Below are 16,903 nucleotides of genomic sequence, written 5' to 3'. Positions count from 1 at the left end.
TCCGGTTTTAAAGTAGAACTGGACAGAATTGAACCGTATTCACCCTATACTCATCTAAAGGACAGAAAGGGAGAAATGGGCAAGGGAGGGTTGTCGGTGGAGAATGTGGGAAACATTCCTTTTGTGATTTTCAAACATATCAAATTAATTATATTGTTGTCACACTGTCTAACATGGATGGGTCTCCTATAAAATGGTATAGCCAACATCTTTAAAAGAGTTTGCCAGTACCGTGGTCATTTTTTTTATGCAAAGAAATTCATTAAAGCACGAAACCTCTAGTACAACCGTTTCTAATACAATTAAAATTAAAGACAGGAAGAGCAACATCAGGTAAACAGAAATCCCAAAAATGAGAATTCGAGAGGGAGAGACCAAGGTGAGCTAAGGTATCCGCAACAAAGTTTGCCTCCCTGAAAATGTGCTTCCAATCAATATGACTACAAAACCGAGCCAAGACATGAATATCATTGATGATAGAACTAACTCTCCAAGGAACTCCCCAATGACCCTGCACAGCTTCAATGACGATCTTAGAGTCCCTTCCACCGATATTTTAGTGAAACCCTTGCACCTAGCACACTGGAGACCTGCAAACCCATCGCTTCTGCAACCGAAATAATAGTGCCATCAAGATTTAGAGGCCTCACCCTAATCACCTGTGAGTTACTATTTCAGAGCACAAATGCAGCAACGACACGGTTGTTTGAAACTGAGCCATCAAAATTGAGCTTAATCACATCGTGCTGGTCAAGAGGATGCCATTTAACAGAGGAAGAGATAGGCAAAGCCTCCTTGGGATCACACTTCCCATTAGCCCTGAGAAAAGGTAAACAAGCACTACCGGCGATAAAAACACAATGCATGGGAACCGGGGCACACTACTGTGGTCATTTTTGTATCAAATTAATATTTACTTTTATAAAATAAGGATTAATTACTCCGATTTTCACTGAACTTGTAATTGTGTTTCATTTTAATCTCTGATCCATGATTTTATTTTCCTATGTTCCTCATGCTCGCTCTCAAGTCTCAACTGATAGTTTGGTCAATTTCGTTAACTCATCCAATTTGATGTTAAGGAACCAAAACAAAGAATAAAATACAATTTCTAAAGATTGTATTAATGACCACTTAGTACTACGGTCTAATAGTATTTTTCTTCACTTGTAAGTGAGAGGTCTTAAGTTTGATTCTAGCTAAAGACGAATTTGAACCATATTATTGTTAACCCATTGTGAGGCTAAACCCATCCCTCTTTTGTACCCAAAAAAAAAAAAAAAAAAAAAAAAAAAAAAAATTATGTTAATGACTTGGGGATGTGTGCTAAAATTTAGTCATTTGTACTGATAGAATTTAAGGGTTTGTTATGTTTGGCGCCAATTAAAATAAAAAACCGTTTGATGACTTGGGATATAAGTCAAGTCCCAATCGTTTAAGCGTGGCCTATTGGGAATTATACATACAAACTACGGAGGCATCCTATCGGCGTCGAGATCGAGCAGCCATAGCTGCGGAGGACAAAGGAGTAGTAGATGGTGTCAAATCGTACCTTTGCGAACAAATTGCAAGCGTCATACATCGAGGGACCGAAAAGCTTCCCCGTATCAGTCGCCTCTATGCTGAAGCCCACATGCTCAACAATCAAGGTTCCATTTCTTTTTCAAGATTCCATTTCTTTGTCCGAGTTCTGTTTCTAATTCGCACAATCGATTTCTCTCTAGGGTCAATTTACTGGTCTGATTCTTGCTCTATGATCTTGTTTATCGACTGTGGTTCGATCCTTGTACTGATTTATGAGAACGTAGATATTGTTACTGAAATTTGGTAGGGAAAACGTAGATTAAAATCTGTTTTTGGTTAAATTATTCGAAAGCGTTTTGGGTTAACAGTTTGTTTCGACTTTCGAGCAAAATAATCACATACTTCATATGTACTTAAGAGAGCAAGAAACTTATATTGGTTCTATGCTTACCAACCACGTTGTTGGTCAATTCGCGTTTTTGCATGGTTGAAATGCATATGAAATTTGGGGATCTGGTGGTGGTCTTGGATTTTATCAAATATAGCTGATTGATGAGTTACATTGTAAACTGAACAGTGAGATTTCTTAAGCAAGAACTCCAGCTGCAGGAGAAGCCTCCATCTTATGTTGGTGTGTTTATAAGATTAATCGAGAGGAACAAGGCTTTGGTTTTGGTAAGTAGTTGTACATTTTGTTCGTTGCAGATACTTCGGAAGTTATGCATACCAAATTCAGTACTTTTTTTATAGTACCGACTTCTGTTTCTTTTCAATTTCTAGGTTCGCCAAAGAGGAAAATATGTTGTTAATATTGATAGAAATATTGATGTCATAATGCTCAAACCATTAATGAGAGTTGCTCTCCACCCTGAGACCTACGCTCTTCATGTAATACTGCCAAGAAAAGTTGATCCTCTTGTCAACGTTGTGAAAGTTGAAAATGTTCCTGATTCTACTTATGAAATGATTGGTGGTCTGGATAAGCAAATCCAAGAAATAAAAGAGGTTTTATTTTGCACAACCCTACTGTCCGAACTTTTATTTAGTGGCTGGTTGATTTTTTTCTCGTTTAGCTTGGTTTCTGCGGTATTTCTTCTTCACATTCTTAGGCAATTCATATTGATCATCTTTCCAGGTCATTGAACTTCCACTTAAACATCCTGAATTGTTTGAGCGTCTTGGTATAGCAGAACCAAAGGTAGAACTATGTTGCCAAGTTATTTTTGTTCGTTCATTTGCTTAGTAGGCACCAACTGTTACGTTAGTGCCCTGAAACTCACTCTTTCATATATCAGGGCATCCTGCTTTATGGACCACCTGGTACTGGGAAAACAGTGGTGGCTCGGGCTGTGGCTCATCATACAGACTGTACTTTCATAAGGCTTTTTGGTTCCATGTTAGTCCAAAAGTACATTGGGCAAGGTGCTATGATGGTTAAAGTACTTTTTCTCATGGCTAGGTTGGTTTTCATCTCATTTTATGAGGACTATTCTAGATTCCATGATTCCCCGTCTCAACATGTTGCATTTGCTATCTCCTTGTATATTTCCGTTGCTCCATTTCTCGAATTTTACATATGCTTAGGTTTGATGGTGAGACTCTAATTCGTGGAGGGAAAGTCTGAGCTAGAATAAGCTTTCGTGCAATTGTGATGTTGGGTATCAATGGTATTGAAATATAGTCATACTACGGGATGGTCAAAGGCATGCATTTAAATTCGATGCCCTTGGGAACTAAATCTAGAAGAAATAAAGGAACAATAGCTTTTTGGAATGTCCGGGAACTTTTGAATGCAAGTTTTACGTTTAAATGCTGCAAAGATCTTGGTTGTGGATCACTCAATGATGCGACTTCTTTCTAGCCTGTGAAACGAAATGAAATGAAAATTAAATATGGGGGCATACATTTAAGTCTTCTAATCTAATTTCCTCTTATACTTCTGCTCCCCAGTTACTAACTTCATCCTTTAACTTTTTATTTTGTTCAGGCTACATGCTCCATCTATCATTTTTATGGATGAAATTGACAGTATTGGATCTGCTTGTACGGAATCTGGTAGTGGGAAAGGAGACAGTGAGGTGCAGCGGACTATGCTAGAGCTTCTTAACCAACTGGATGGATTTGAGGCAACAAACAGGGTAAAGGTACTTTAGAGAATGTGGATGCATTGATATCGAAACACTATAAGATACGTAAACATTATCGTTTAATTGACCATCATCCTCTTCAAATTGCAACTCGTACAGGTTTTAATGGCCACAAATCGTGTTGATATGCTGGATCCAGCGCTCCTCAGGCCAGGATGAATTGACAGGAAGGTTAAATTTCCAAATGCTAATGAACAGGTACATGAAAGTCCAAATACTGGTGGGATTATTACCTTCAACAGGTTTGTTGATGCATTCATAATTCTAGTTTTAAGCTTGTTCTTTCAATTGATTACTTATATCTCGTCTATGGGTTTCATTCATGCAGTATAACTTAATTATAGTTCTTAGATGAGAGACAAGAAAAAGAAAATGTTAGAAATTTTATTTTAACATACAATACTCATTAATATATATAAAACAAATTGCAGTCTCGGTTGGAAATCTTGGAACATACATGCACGGAAAATGAATTTAATGCGAGGCATTGATTTGAAGAAGGTTGCAGAGAAGATAAATGGTGCATCTAATGCGGAGCTGAAGGTAATAATTTTCTGTTTTTATTGTATCCCATGGATTTCTTAGGAAGTCAGGGTTTGTGTGCACATTTTAAAAAAGCATATGTTGTCCTTCTCCTTGATGCAGTCAGTTTGCACAGAAGCAGGGATGTTTGCTTTGAGGGAGATGAGGATTCATGTGACACAAGAAGATTTTGAGATGGCAGTTGCCAAGGTAATGAAGACGGAGACTAAGAACATGTCGTTGCGGAAGTTACGGAACTAATCATGTTATCATGTGTTCTTTAAGCCAATCTAAGCATGAACAAGATGATGTTTCAAAGGAAGCAGATGTATCTTAGAAGGATATTCGCACACACGTACACAATGGAAGTTACACAAAACTATACCTGCAATTTGAAAGCCTGAATTCTGAAACGAACTGGATGTTAGAACATCCAATCTGTCTATAATTGAAGTTTTAAATTTGAGTTTCCGAGTTGAAGTGTTCCCAACATTTTCGAATCCAAATGTTTATTTTATATTTCAAATTTAAACCTATAACATGTTATAAATTTGGTTGAACAAGAATTAAAATAGAGTGGATTTCAGAATATGAGCGTTTGTGACATGAAAAAAGTAAATGAAAGTGAATTCGTATATAAGCTAAGCTGTTGGGATATCCCAAATGGGTAAAAGATTACGATAAGTCAAGGATTCGATTCCTAATTCAAACAGGAAAATTATACCTTGTAACGATTTCTGGTTAAGCAAAAAGATGGGTAATAATAGAAAAAATATGCTGAAATCCAACCAAGAAAACATTAGAAAGCGAACGGGTGTTAAAGTCGTTAGACTAGTTGGCGAGGGTAGTGTGCTCCCTTGAAGCCGCATTCATTCATATATATCATCAGAGTAGTAGGGTTTTTACAGTCAACATTCTTATCTCAATTGAGGAAAAAAACAAGGAACACAACCTAACATTGTACTAGTCTAATCTAAACCATACAGCACAGTTGCTTCATCCAAGACAAGAATACTGCTTTTCTTTAGTGAGGTTCTTCCAAGACAAACTAACTGTCTTTGCCCCCACGCCACAGTTTTCACCATTTTCGACCACTGTTATAGCCATGTGTGTTATCAGTTTACTATACAAAAGAACTTGGACTTATAACTCCTTCCAGAACGAACAGAACTCCCGAGAAGGCGAAAACAAAGTTGGTTAGTAGATTCTTTTCGTAGTACATGTGATCATATTTCACTACGTTCAAGGTTGGAGTTATAAATTCTTTCGAAGGTCGGCTAGCTTTAAGATTGAATGTTCTTTTTTCTTAAGCTCATATATATATATTATGCAACTGAAGAACCAAGTATCATTTTGTAAACCATGCAAGTCTATAAAAAAGTGAAACAAAATAATTATATGAATAAGAGAGATAAAGCTAACTGAAAAATAATGCAAAGAATTTATCTCATCATCTTGGATAAATAGTGGGTTACAATTGGTAATACATAAAAATATATTGTAAACTTTCTATTTCTCATTAAATTATGTAATGCTAGTATACATCGTTTTATACAGTAGGTATTGGAAGAATAAGCCGTCCTACAACCGTCCTACAGCCGTCCTACAGCCGTCAAGTCGTCCTACAGCCATCCTACCTTGTCCTATCTACACACTAACCGTCCTACAGCCGTCAAGCCGTCCTACCTTGTTCTACCTACACACTAGGACGGCTACCTTGTCCTACCTACACACTTGTATCATGTATATATATCCTTGTAATCTTGTAGAGAAATATAATGAGAAAAAAGCATTCTCTTCCATATTTTTCCACATGGTATCAGAGCCGGAACCTTAACCGGCCTGACTCCATTGTTGTCCCTTCTCTTCTTCTGCACATTCGTTTCGATAATGGCAGAAGATAATCTTTTTGTCTCAGAAGCTGAAAGCTTCACAGCTCCTCGCCCTAGTTTTCCAGAAGCTGAAGTCAACCCAAACCAACGTTTGTGTTCTGTGTTGTTAAATGAGTTTAACTATCTTCCATGGTCCAGATCAATATCTCTTGCCCTTGGAGGAAGATCCAAACTTGGATTCGTCAATGGAAGTATTGAAGCACCTGACGTCGCATCGCCGGAGTATGAAGCATGGCTGTGCAAAGACTAGCTGGTCATGTCGTGGCTCCTCAACTCCATGGATCCTAAGCTGTCTGAAATTTTCAGTTTTTCAGAATCCTCTAGTGCTCTTTGGAAGGCAGTTAAGGACATGTATGGAAATCAAAACAATGTTGCTCGAGTGTTCCAGCTTAAGAGGAATCTTGCAAGTCTTCAACAAGGTGATAAATCCTTTGTTCATCATCTCGGTTGCAAGAAAAACATGTGGAACGAACTAGAAATGTATCGACCACACACTATCGATGCTGCCGTACTGTTAAAAAGGTCCGAGGAAGACAAAATCTTTCATTTGCTTGCAAGTTTGGGTTCTGAATATGAAGATCTTAGAAGCCATATTCTAATGAATCCCGAACTTCCATCATTTGCAAGTGTTTGCACTACTATCTAGCGAGAAGAAGTACGCAGAAAAGTCATGAATGTTGACGTAAAACCTAGTGTGTCTGAGGCTAGAGCTTTTGTGACAAATCACAAGTCATTTGGAGATAAAGTATACAAGGGAAAAAGGCCAGATCTGAAGTGTCTACATTGTAATAATGTTGGACATCTAATAGATCGATGCTGGATATTGCACCCTGAGTTGAAGCCAAGGTTTGAGAACAAGCCTTTAAGAGATCATAAGGGCTCACACGCTAGACCACATACAAACAAGTACCATGCTGCTGCTGCTACATCCATCGGTGGGTCGATGAACTTTACAGCCAATCCGGCTGACTTGTTGAATGAGTTCTCAACCTACCTTCAAACCAGAAAAGGAAGCACAGGTGAAACGTCGACTGGGGAAAGTCAAACTGCTCTTCTTGGATAGTTTGCAGGGTTCTTAGCTGAATCTAGTCATGTACCTCAAGGAGACATTCCAGGTATCATGTGTGCTCTTTCAACTGCTCTAAATGTTAGTCACTCTCATGATTTTTGGATTATAGACTCAGGTGCCACAAATCACATGACAAATCAATATTCTAAGCTATACGATTTTGAAAGCCACACTAAACCATCATTAGTTTCTGTAGCAAATGGTAGAGGTATGCCAGTTCTAAGTAGAGGGAAAGTTAAACTGATCTCAGAAGCTGTTGAGTCCACAGCGTTATATGTTCCATCTTTTCCTTTTCAATTATTGTCCGTAGGAAAGATTACAAACTCTCTAAACTGTCGTGCAATTTTTTCCCCCCACAATGTTGTTTTTCAGGATCTAGCCACCAAGAAGCTGATTGGTGAAGGTCACTACCTAAATGGGCTGTACTATTTTTCAGAGGACCTCAATGTTCCAAAGGGGTTCCAAGTCAGCTCAAACCTAGAACATCGGTTGTGGCATCAACGCCTAGCACATCCCTCAGAATCTGTGTTGTCTACGTTGTTCCCTAGTTTATGCAAATCCTCCCTTGTATGTGAAATTTGTCATTTGTCAAAATCTACTAGACTCCCATTCAATTCTTCCATGTCTAGGACTAGCAAGTTGTTTGAGATGGTACACTCCGATGTTTGGGGACCTGCACCTCTAGAGTCTTTTGATGGTTATAGGTACTACGTTATCTTTGTTGATGATTTCTCAAGAGCCACTTGGTTGTACCTCCTAAAATTCAAAAGTGAAGTTATGGATGCTTTCAAGGATTTTCATAATCTTGTCATGAACCATTTTTCGTCCCAAATCCACATACTAAGGTCTGATAATGGCACTGAATATACATCCAAAAATATGACTAACTATTTGAGCACCCATGGAATTATACATCAAACAAGTTGTGTAGGTACTCCTCAGCAAAATGGAATTGCCGAAAGGAAGAATCGGGACCTACTTGAAAAAACCAGGGCGCTAATGTTGTAAATGAATGTGCCTAAGAGGTTTTGGTCTCAAGGAGTTCTTGCAGCCACCTACCTTATCAACAGACTGCCTAGTCGTGTTCTGGATACAAAATCACCATCTGAGGTTATGCAAAACAAAAAAATTAATCTTTCCCATCTGAGAATCTTTGGATGTACCTGTTATGTTCATATTCAATCCCATCACCGAGACAAGCTTGATCCCAAAGCTGTCAAGTGTGTTTTCATGGGATACTCCTCCACCCAAAAAAGGTATAAATGCTACAATCCGTGCTCCAGGAAGATGTTTGTCTCAAGAGATGTACGGTTTGATAAAAACCAACCATATTTCAACAAATCATCAGATCAAAATCGTCAGGGGGAGCATTTCCTAGATCTCTTCCCATTGCCAAATCCAGTCGAACCAAGTGACTGTGTCCATTCACTACCTCACAACCGGGACTCTCATGCAACTCTTAATGACAACCTGCTTATTGGAGACGACACTGAAGCCTCAGAAGCACAAGTAGTTCCCCATGACCATAACACAACATCTATACAAGAGAGTGGAGCTGAACTTATTGTGATCCCAGCTCAACCCCGCAGGAATCCGACTCGAGATCGACATCCACCATCAAGGCTGCAAGACTATGAAACTTACCATGCCAAGTACCCTATTCACAAGTTTGTAAATTACTCCAAAGTCTCTCACTCTCATGCAGTTTTCCTCAGTAAACTGTCCTATGAAAGTGAACCAAGGAACTTTCAAGAAGCTAATCGTCAAGTTGTGTGGAGGCTAGCCATGGAAGAAGAACTCAAAGCCTTGAATGAAAATAAAACCTGGAGTGTAGTTCAACTTCCCAAAGGCAAGAAGGTGGTAGGCAGTCGATGGGTCTATAAAATCAAGTTTAATTCTGATGGCTCAATTGAACGACACAAGGCAAGATTGGTGGCTCGCGGTTTTACTCAAACTTTTGGAGTGGACTATAAGGAGACATTTGCTCCCGTGGCTAAGATGAGCACAATAAGGGTTTTGTTATCTGTTGCAGTGAACCATGAATGGCCATTGTACCAAATGGATGTAAAAAATGCTTTTTTACATGGAGACCTCGAAGAGGAAGTCTACATGCAACTACCCCCGGGTCATCCACAAGCACAGAATTTAGGTATGGCTTGCAAGCTTCATAAGTCAATCTATGACTTGAAACAATCTCCTCATGCCTGGTATGCCAAACTGAGCTCGGTACTTGAAAATTTTGGGTTCAAGAGAAGTCATGCTGATTCCTCCCTGTTTGTTCGAATAGGATCAGTTGGCAAATTAGTTGTACTAATCTATGTTGATGATATCATCATCACAGGTGATAACATTGATGAGATTCACACTCTTAAACATTCTCTTCAACAACAATTTGCCATTAAAGACTTAGGAGTTTTAAAATACTTCCTTGGGATTGAACTGGCCACTTCCCCCAAGGGACTTTTTTTGAGTCAAAGGAAATATGTGATTGACTTACTTCAAGAAATGAAGATGATGGATTGCAAACCAACTCGTACTCCTCTTGATAGCAAATTGAAGTTGGACTTGACAGGAGAACCTCTCAGTGATATCAGTTACTACCAACGATTGGTGGGTAAGCTTATATATCTCACCATCACCAGACCGGATATAACTTACGCCGTCAGTCTTGTAAGCCAATTCATGCAGGCACCCACTGAAGCTCATTTAAATGTTGTTAAAAGAATTCTCAGATACCTCAAAGGCTCCATTGGTCGGGGAATCGTCATGAAAAACAATGGTCATACTCAAATCATTGCCTACACCGATGTTGACTGGGCAGGGAATGCTATTGATAGAAAATCCACTACTGGCTACTGCACGTTGGTTAGAGGAAACCTCGTGACATGGAAGAGCAAAAAACAAAATGTAATTGCTCGCTCAAGTGCCGAAGCTGAGTATAGAGCCATGGCTTCCACTGCATGTGAACTCATTTGGCTCAAGGGCCTTCTCTCGGACTTGGGGTTCTCAATCAACACACCTATGTCTCTTTTCTGTGACAATCAAGCAGCTATGCATATTGCCTCCAATCCGATGTTCCATGAACGCACCAAACACATTGAAGTTGACTGTCACTACGTTCGGGAACAAGTCCAGTCCAAGGTAATTCAAACCACATTCACTCGAAGCCAAGATCAACTTGCTGATATTTTCACGAAGTCTCTTGCTTCTCCTCAGTTTCAAAGTCTGCTCTCCAAGCTTGGATCAATTAACCTCCTTGATCCAGCTTGAGGGGGAGTATTGGAAGAATAAGTCGTCCTACAACCGTCCTACAGCCGTCCTACAGCCGTCAAGCCGTCCTACAGCCGTCCTACCTTGTCCTATCTACACACTAGCCGTCCTACAGCCGTCAAGCCGTCCTACAGCCGTCCTACCTTGTTCTACCTACACACTAGGACAGCTACCTTGTCCTACCTACACATTTGTATCATGTATATATATCCTTGTAATCTTGTAGAGAAATATAATGAGAAAAAAACATTCTCTTCCATATTTTTCCACAGTAGGGATACAAGAGTCCTATCTCATCTAAACAATTACATTTGAAGTTCAAATTACAATTCAAATATAAACTGATAAATAAGATAATAAAGAATTATCTCCAACTAACTGCCCTTACTAACATTCCCCCGCAAACTTGACTTCGGGGAGGAGAAAAAGTTTGAACACAACGTCTGAAAGCGTGCTTTGGAAAGCCCTTTTGTGAAAATGTCAGCCAACTGTGTGAGATGGAGGGCAGAAACTGAACTTGATGAGTTCCAGACGCAACACGTGTCCGAACGTATGAAATGATAATCCAAACCAATGTGCTTCGTGCGAGAGTGAAAAACTGGATTAGTTGCCATATATGAGCACTTAAGTTGTCACAGTGCATCAAAACTGGAGAACGAAAAGGCACTCAAAGCTCACGTAACAAGCTCATTATCCATATTGTATATGCACATGCAAAAGCAAGAGCCTGATACTCCGCTTCGACACTTGAAAGTGAAACTGTCTTTTGCTTTTTAGCACACCAGGAAATCAAGTTACCTCCCAAAAATATGCAAAACCCAGTGGTAGACCGACGGGTGTCCGGACAACTCGCCCAATCGGCATTCGAATATGCAACAAGATGAAGTGGTGAAAGGGAAGGATTGAACCATAAACCCTTGCCCAGAGTGCCCTTGAGGTATTGTAATATATGTTTCACAACCTCCATATGCTCAGTAGTAGGCGAACCCATGAACTGATAGACAGATTGCACTGCATACGAAATATCCGGCCGAGTGAGCGTTAGGTATTGAAGGGCTCCTACGAGTTGACGATAGAGGGAAGCATCAGGGAGTGGAAAACTTGAATGAACAGAGAGCTACGGTTTGGCAGTCACAAGAGTGGAGCATGGTTTACATTTAAGGGGAAGTGTATTTGTTTTGGGTTAAACAAACGCCAGTAGACAAATATAATACTTCAATACCTAAGAAGTAATGTAACTTGCCCAAGTCTTTAAGTTCAAACTCAAGACCCAACGTCGTTATAAAAGATTTAATCAAACTAGGAGAATTACACGTGAGCACAATATCATCAACGTAGAGAAGAAGCACAAGAATTATAGAACCCCGATGAAATGTGAATATTGAATTGTCGGATCGACTTTGGAGAAACCCGGATTGAATCAAGAAGGAGCTAAGACATTGAAACCAAGCACGTGGGGCTTGCTTAAGTCCATATATTGCCTTTTGAAGTTTACAGACATTATGAGGACGATTCAGATCGACAAAACCAGGCGGTTGAGTCATGTAAACTTCCTCCATTAGCGAACCGTGAAGCAAAGCATTCTTCACATCAAGTTGGTGAAGAGGCCGCCTAAGAGATACGGCAAGACTAAGAATAATACGAATCATCGTCGGTTTTACCACGGGACTAAAAGTCTCGGAAAAATCAACACCAGTTTGCTGATGGAAACCTTTGGCAACGAGACGTGCTTTATGGTGCTCAATCGAACCATCGGAATTGTGCTTTAACTTGAATACCCATTTACAACCAATGGTGTTGGCATAAGGTACAGGAGGAACAAGGGACCATGTCCACAGACGGAGCTGCATAAGGCCCTGGGGAGGCATCCGCCCCCATTCAGTTTTTTGGGTAAGAGGAAAAAAATGTAATATGACAATTAAAAGTTTGAGTTTGGTTCCAAACATTCCACGTTTCCTAACCTAAACCAAACTCAATTGAGAGAGAGGGGGGTGGTGGTGGGGTGTGGGTTTCATACATACATTGAATTCAAATGATCAAGTATCATAAGATTCAACTAATCAAGTATCACAATGACACAACAATTTTACTCCGTAATGTATTTATATGAATTTACTTCATCCATTCGTTAAGGGCATTACAATTTAGAATTTAGCTTTCTAATTTAGAGATTTTTTATTGCACCTTGTTCTCAACAACCTAAAACCCATTATTTTACTTGGTTGTGCTAGGATGCCCCCATTTAAAAAAATCTCTAACCCCGTCCCTAACCATGTCTGTTGTTTAAGTAGGGCGTAAAAGTCATCGACCATGGCTTGCCGCCACGAGGGAGAGCGGGATGCTGGACTGTAACAAGAAGGCTCAGAATCCTCCTCTACCAGAGCCGTAAAAGCTTGAGGAAGGGGGTGGTGAGAGGCAAAATACGACCTGACTTTGGGTTTAAATCTCCCAGATTTGGACCGAGTTTATGGGCCAATAGATAAGGCCAAAACCGATTTAGACGGTAGTGGTTCGGTGGAAGGCAAAGCGGGCTGCACATTACGAAGTATATCACGGAAGGATCAATGGCCAATGGAGCAGCAAGAGAAGCATCTTGTTCAGTACCAAGCTATACCGCAGCTGATGAAGGCAGAGCATCTGAAGATGTAGGTGGTGGGGGCAATGAGAAAGCTCCTGATAACCAAAAAGGCGTCGTATGCACCACAGGAACAAAAACAAATTCTGAGGGTTCCACACACTGAGTGATAGCAAGAGAATCATAGGGAAATACTTCCTCATTAAAAACAACATGGCTAGATAAATAAACTCTCCCACTAGCAGGAAGTAAACAACGATATCCCTTGTATTGCTCACTGTATCCAAGAAAAACACAAGCCAAAGATCTAGATTGTAACTTATTAGTGGTGTAATCACCCTAACATGGAAAAAAGCACATCCAAGAATACAAAGAGCAAGATAATCAGGATCACGCCTAAACAAAGTGTTATATGGAGAAGCCCACTTGAGTACATGTGTAGGCAAATGGTTGATTAAATAAACCGCAGTGGTAAGAGCTTCGGCCCCAAGATTGTATTGAAGCTTTGCAGCAAGTAAAAGAGCGCAACCCATTTCAGTGATATGGCGATGCTTGCGTTCAGCAATAGTGTTTTGCTGCGATGTATGAGGAGAAGAAAACCAATGATGAATCCCTTTTTGCACACACAATTGTTTAAATGATGAATTATTAAACTCCCGACCCCCATCACTTTGAAATTGTTTAATAGTCATAGAAAATTGAGTTTGAACATACGATAAAAAATTACTAAAATGTTTGAACACCTCATATTTGTGACACATGGGAAAAATCCAAGTATAATGCATAAAGTCATTCGTAAATAAAACATAGTATCGAAAACCTAATACAGAAGCTACCGAAGACATCCAAACATCATAATGAATTAAATCAAAATGATACATAGAACAATGTTCTAAAGAATTAAACAACAAGGGATAAGATCTAGCCAACGCGTAACTATTACAAAATTCTTTATTGGAAACAGAAAAAGAGGGCCCTAAAAAATTACTAGACACTAAAATACTAAGAACGAGACGGATGCCCAAGACGATGATTCCACAAGGAGGGCAACGCAAATAGGGAAGCAAAGGCACAGACTTGAGAAGACCTACTCCTAGGTGCACGATCAAGTTTGACAGGATAGAGACCATCCTCACATGGGCCCTAAAACAGAATAACACTAGTTTTTAAATCATGAATGACAAAACCCCAAGGTAAAAACATTAAACTAACCCAATTGTCCCTTGTGAACTTAGAAACAGACAACAAAATTTTACGAATTGCAGGGACATGTAAAACTTGAGATAAACGGAAAATATAGGACCCCGACTCAAAGGAAATATTACCAATGTCCGAAATAGGGAGAGCATCACCATTACCAACAACCACCTGACCATGTTGACCATTCCCAGTAGTAGATGTCATAGAACGAGCATCACTGGTCATATGATGGGTTGCATCAGTATCCGGATACCAATAAGGATTAGTAGAGGAGGCAACATGCATTCTTGCAAAGGCCCAAGATAAGTCATCATCTCCACGAGCAGTTTGAGGGCACTGTATAGCAATATGACCATATTGTTAGCAAGCCCAGCACTGAGGGCCACGAGAATTGGGAGAAGGACCAAGAAGTCCAAGAGCAAGGGAGTTACCACTTTGAGCCCCACGATTGTTACACCCTAAACTAGCGCCACCAATGGCAGGAGCCTGTGCTTGACGACCATTGCCACAGGTCCACGAAACCCACGAGAACCACCATTACCACCAAGGTGTCTAAGAGGTTGCCCACCACCATTATTACAGCCCCTTGAGGGACCATTCCCACCATTACGAGCATAATAGAATGCATGAGGAGCAGATGTGGGAGTTTCAAAAAGAGTTTGTTGTGACTCAAAGAAAAGCAACCGAAAACGCAGATCATTGAACATCGCCACCATTCCCAATATGTCTGCCTTGGTTTCTTTCAAACTATCTGAAACCAATTATCTCTCATTGGAGAGGCAGGTGAAGCCATTTTTAATTGGCCAGAATTTCTGGTGTTTTGTCGATGGATCGTATATGTGCCCTTCTCCGATCATCACTACCACTGCTCCAGTTGCCTCTTCTATTACCTCTGCAGACTCTAATACTTCTACTGTTCTTTCGGCAGTGATCAATACTTCTCCAAACCCTGAGTATCTTGCTTGGTATTAAACTGACCAGACCCTTATGCTTCGAGCCACCCTCACTGAGCCGATTCTTTCTTTGACCGTTGGGCTTGTTGGAAAATCAAATCAAAACAGGTTGTTAATAGTTAAAGCAAGTTGTTAGTTTCTTTCCAGGTTGTTTCCAGCAACTACAAAGATCATTGCTCCCTCCATCTGTTAGCCGAAAGCTGATTACAAGACAGCAGTGTGCTGCCATGTGATGTATTAGCCGAAAGAGTGTTGATTGCAAGCTGGAAAGATAGCTGCATATGTGTGCTAGACTGTCCAAAGTTCCTGCATGTGTTTTAAAGGGTGTAAAGATGTTAAACACCCCATTCATTGCATGTGTTGTTGCATTGTTCTGTTTTGTATAAATAGGCCATCTTGCTAAGCTTTAGAGCATCCCATCCGAATCTCATTTCCCATTCATTTAATTTCAGCTTGTAAGCTATTGAGTTTGTAAACTCTCTTTTCATATATCAAAGTCCAAGTGTTTTTTTTCAAAGCTTGTTGCTTCCCTCATTTCTCTATTTCTTTGTCCAATTTTATTGAGAGTGAAAGTGAGAGGTGTGATAGAGTTTGTAAACTTATCACCCACATATTTTGGTATTGAGTTAGCAAACTTTTTCAATACCAACAATTGGTATCAGAGCCAGAATACCATTCTGGCAGGTGCAGCAGTTATGGCGTCCAACTTAGTGCAACTCCAAGTTCCCACATTGAAGAAAGAAAATTATGAAAGATGGTGCATCCAATTCAAAGCATTGTTTGGATCACAGGAGCTATGGGAGGTTGTCAGTAGTGGGTATGTTGTACCCACTGCCGAGCAAGAAGCCGTATATACTGCGGATCAAAGGAACACTCTCAAGGACTTACGAAAGAAGGACCAGAAGGCGTTATATCTTCTTTATCAAGGATTAGAAGATTCAACGTTCGAGAAGGTTGCAGAAGCAACAACGAGCAAGCAAGTATGGGACACACTCTACAAAGGAGTAGATCGGGTCAAGAAAGTGAGATTACAGTCACTTCGAGCAGATTTTGAAACTGCTCACATGAATGAAGGAGAGAGCATCTCCGACTATCACTCAAGGCTCATTGTGATAGTAAATCAGATGAGGAGAAATGGCGAGAGACTCGATGAAGTACGAGTTGTGGAGAAGATACTCCGGTCACTCACATCTAAGTTTGAGCATATGGTGACTGCCATTGAGGAATCCAAGGATTTGGAGGCGATGAGCGCAGAGGAGCTACTAGGATCCCTCATAGTTCACGAGCAACGCATTCAGAAGAATGCAAGCCCCACAACGCTAGAGCAAGCTTTGGAGTCAAAGTTAAATATTGACAAACCAAATAAAGGTCGTGGGCAGTGGAACTCACGTCGTGGGAGTTCATCCAACCGTAGCCTAGGACGAGCCCGAGGAAGAGGTCGAGGCTATGCACAAAATCTAGGTCAGTCTCAGGAGTGGAGATCTACTCAAGGAAAGGCGCATATCCAGTGTCACAGTTGCAAGCAGTATGGACATTATGCAAATGAATGTTCATATAAAAATGGTGAGCATGTCAACATGGCAGAATCAAGTGGAAATGCTAGTGAAAAACTTACAGTCTTACTAGCACATCATGATATCAGTAGCCAACAAGATGTCTGGTATTTAGACTCTGGTGCAAGCAACCACATGTGTGGAAAGAAAGAGTTTTTTGCCGAACTCAAAGATGGGCCTTATGGATCTGTGAGTCTT

General features: G+C 40.2%; 1 pseudogene; it reads left to right on the top strand.

Annotated features, from left to right (window-relative positions):
• Positions 1 to 2,341: 2,341 nt before the first annotated feature.
• On the top strand, positions 2,342 to 4,454 carry LOC137748963 (26S proteasome regulatory subunit 8 homolog B-like; annotated as a pseudogene).
• The last annotated feature ends 12,449 nt before the right edge of the window (positions 4,455 to 16,903 follow it).

The sequence above is a fragment of the Pyrus communis genome, chromosome 10, assembly GCF_963583255.1.
Source record: "Pyrus communis chromosome 10, drPyrComm1.1, whole genome shotgun sequence".
NCBI lineage: Eukaryota > Viridiplantae > Streptophyta > Magnoliopsida > Rosales > Rosaceae > Pyrus > Pyrus communis.
The sequence above is the reverse complement of the archived record's forward strand: the minus strand, read 5'-3'. Positions and strand labels throughout refer to the sequence as shown.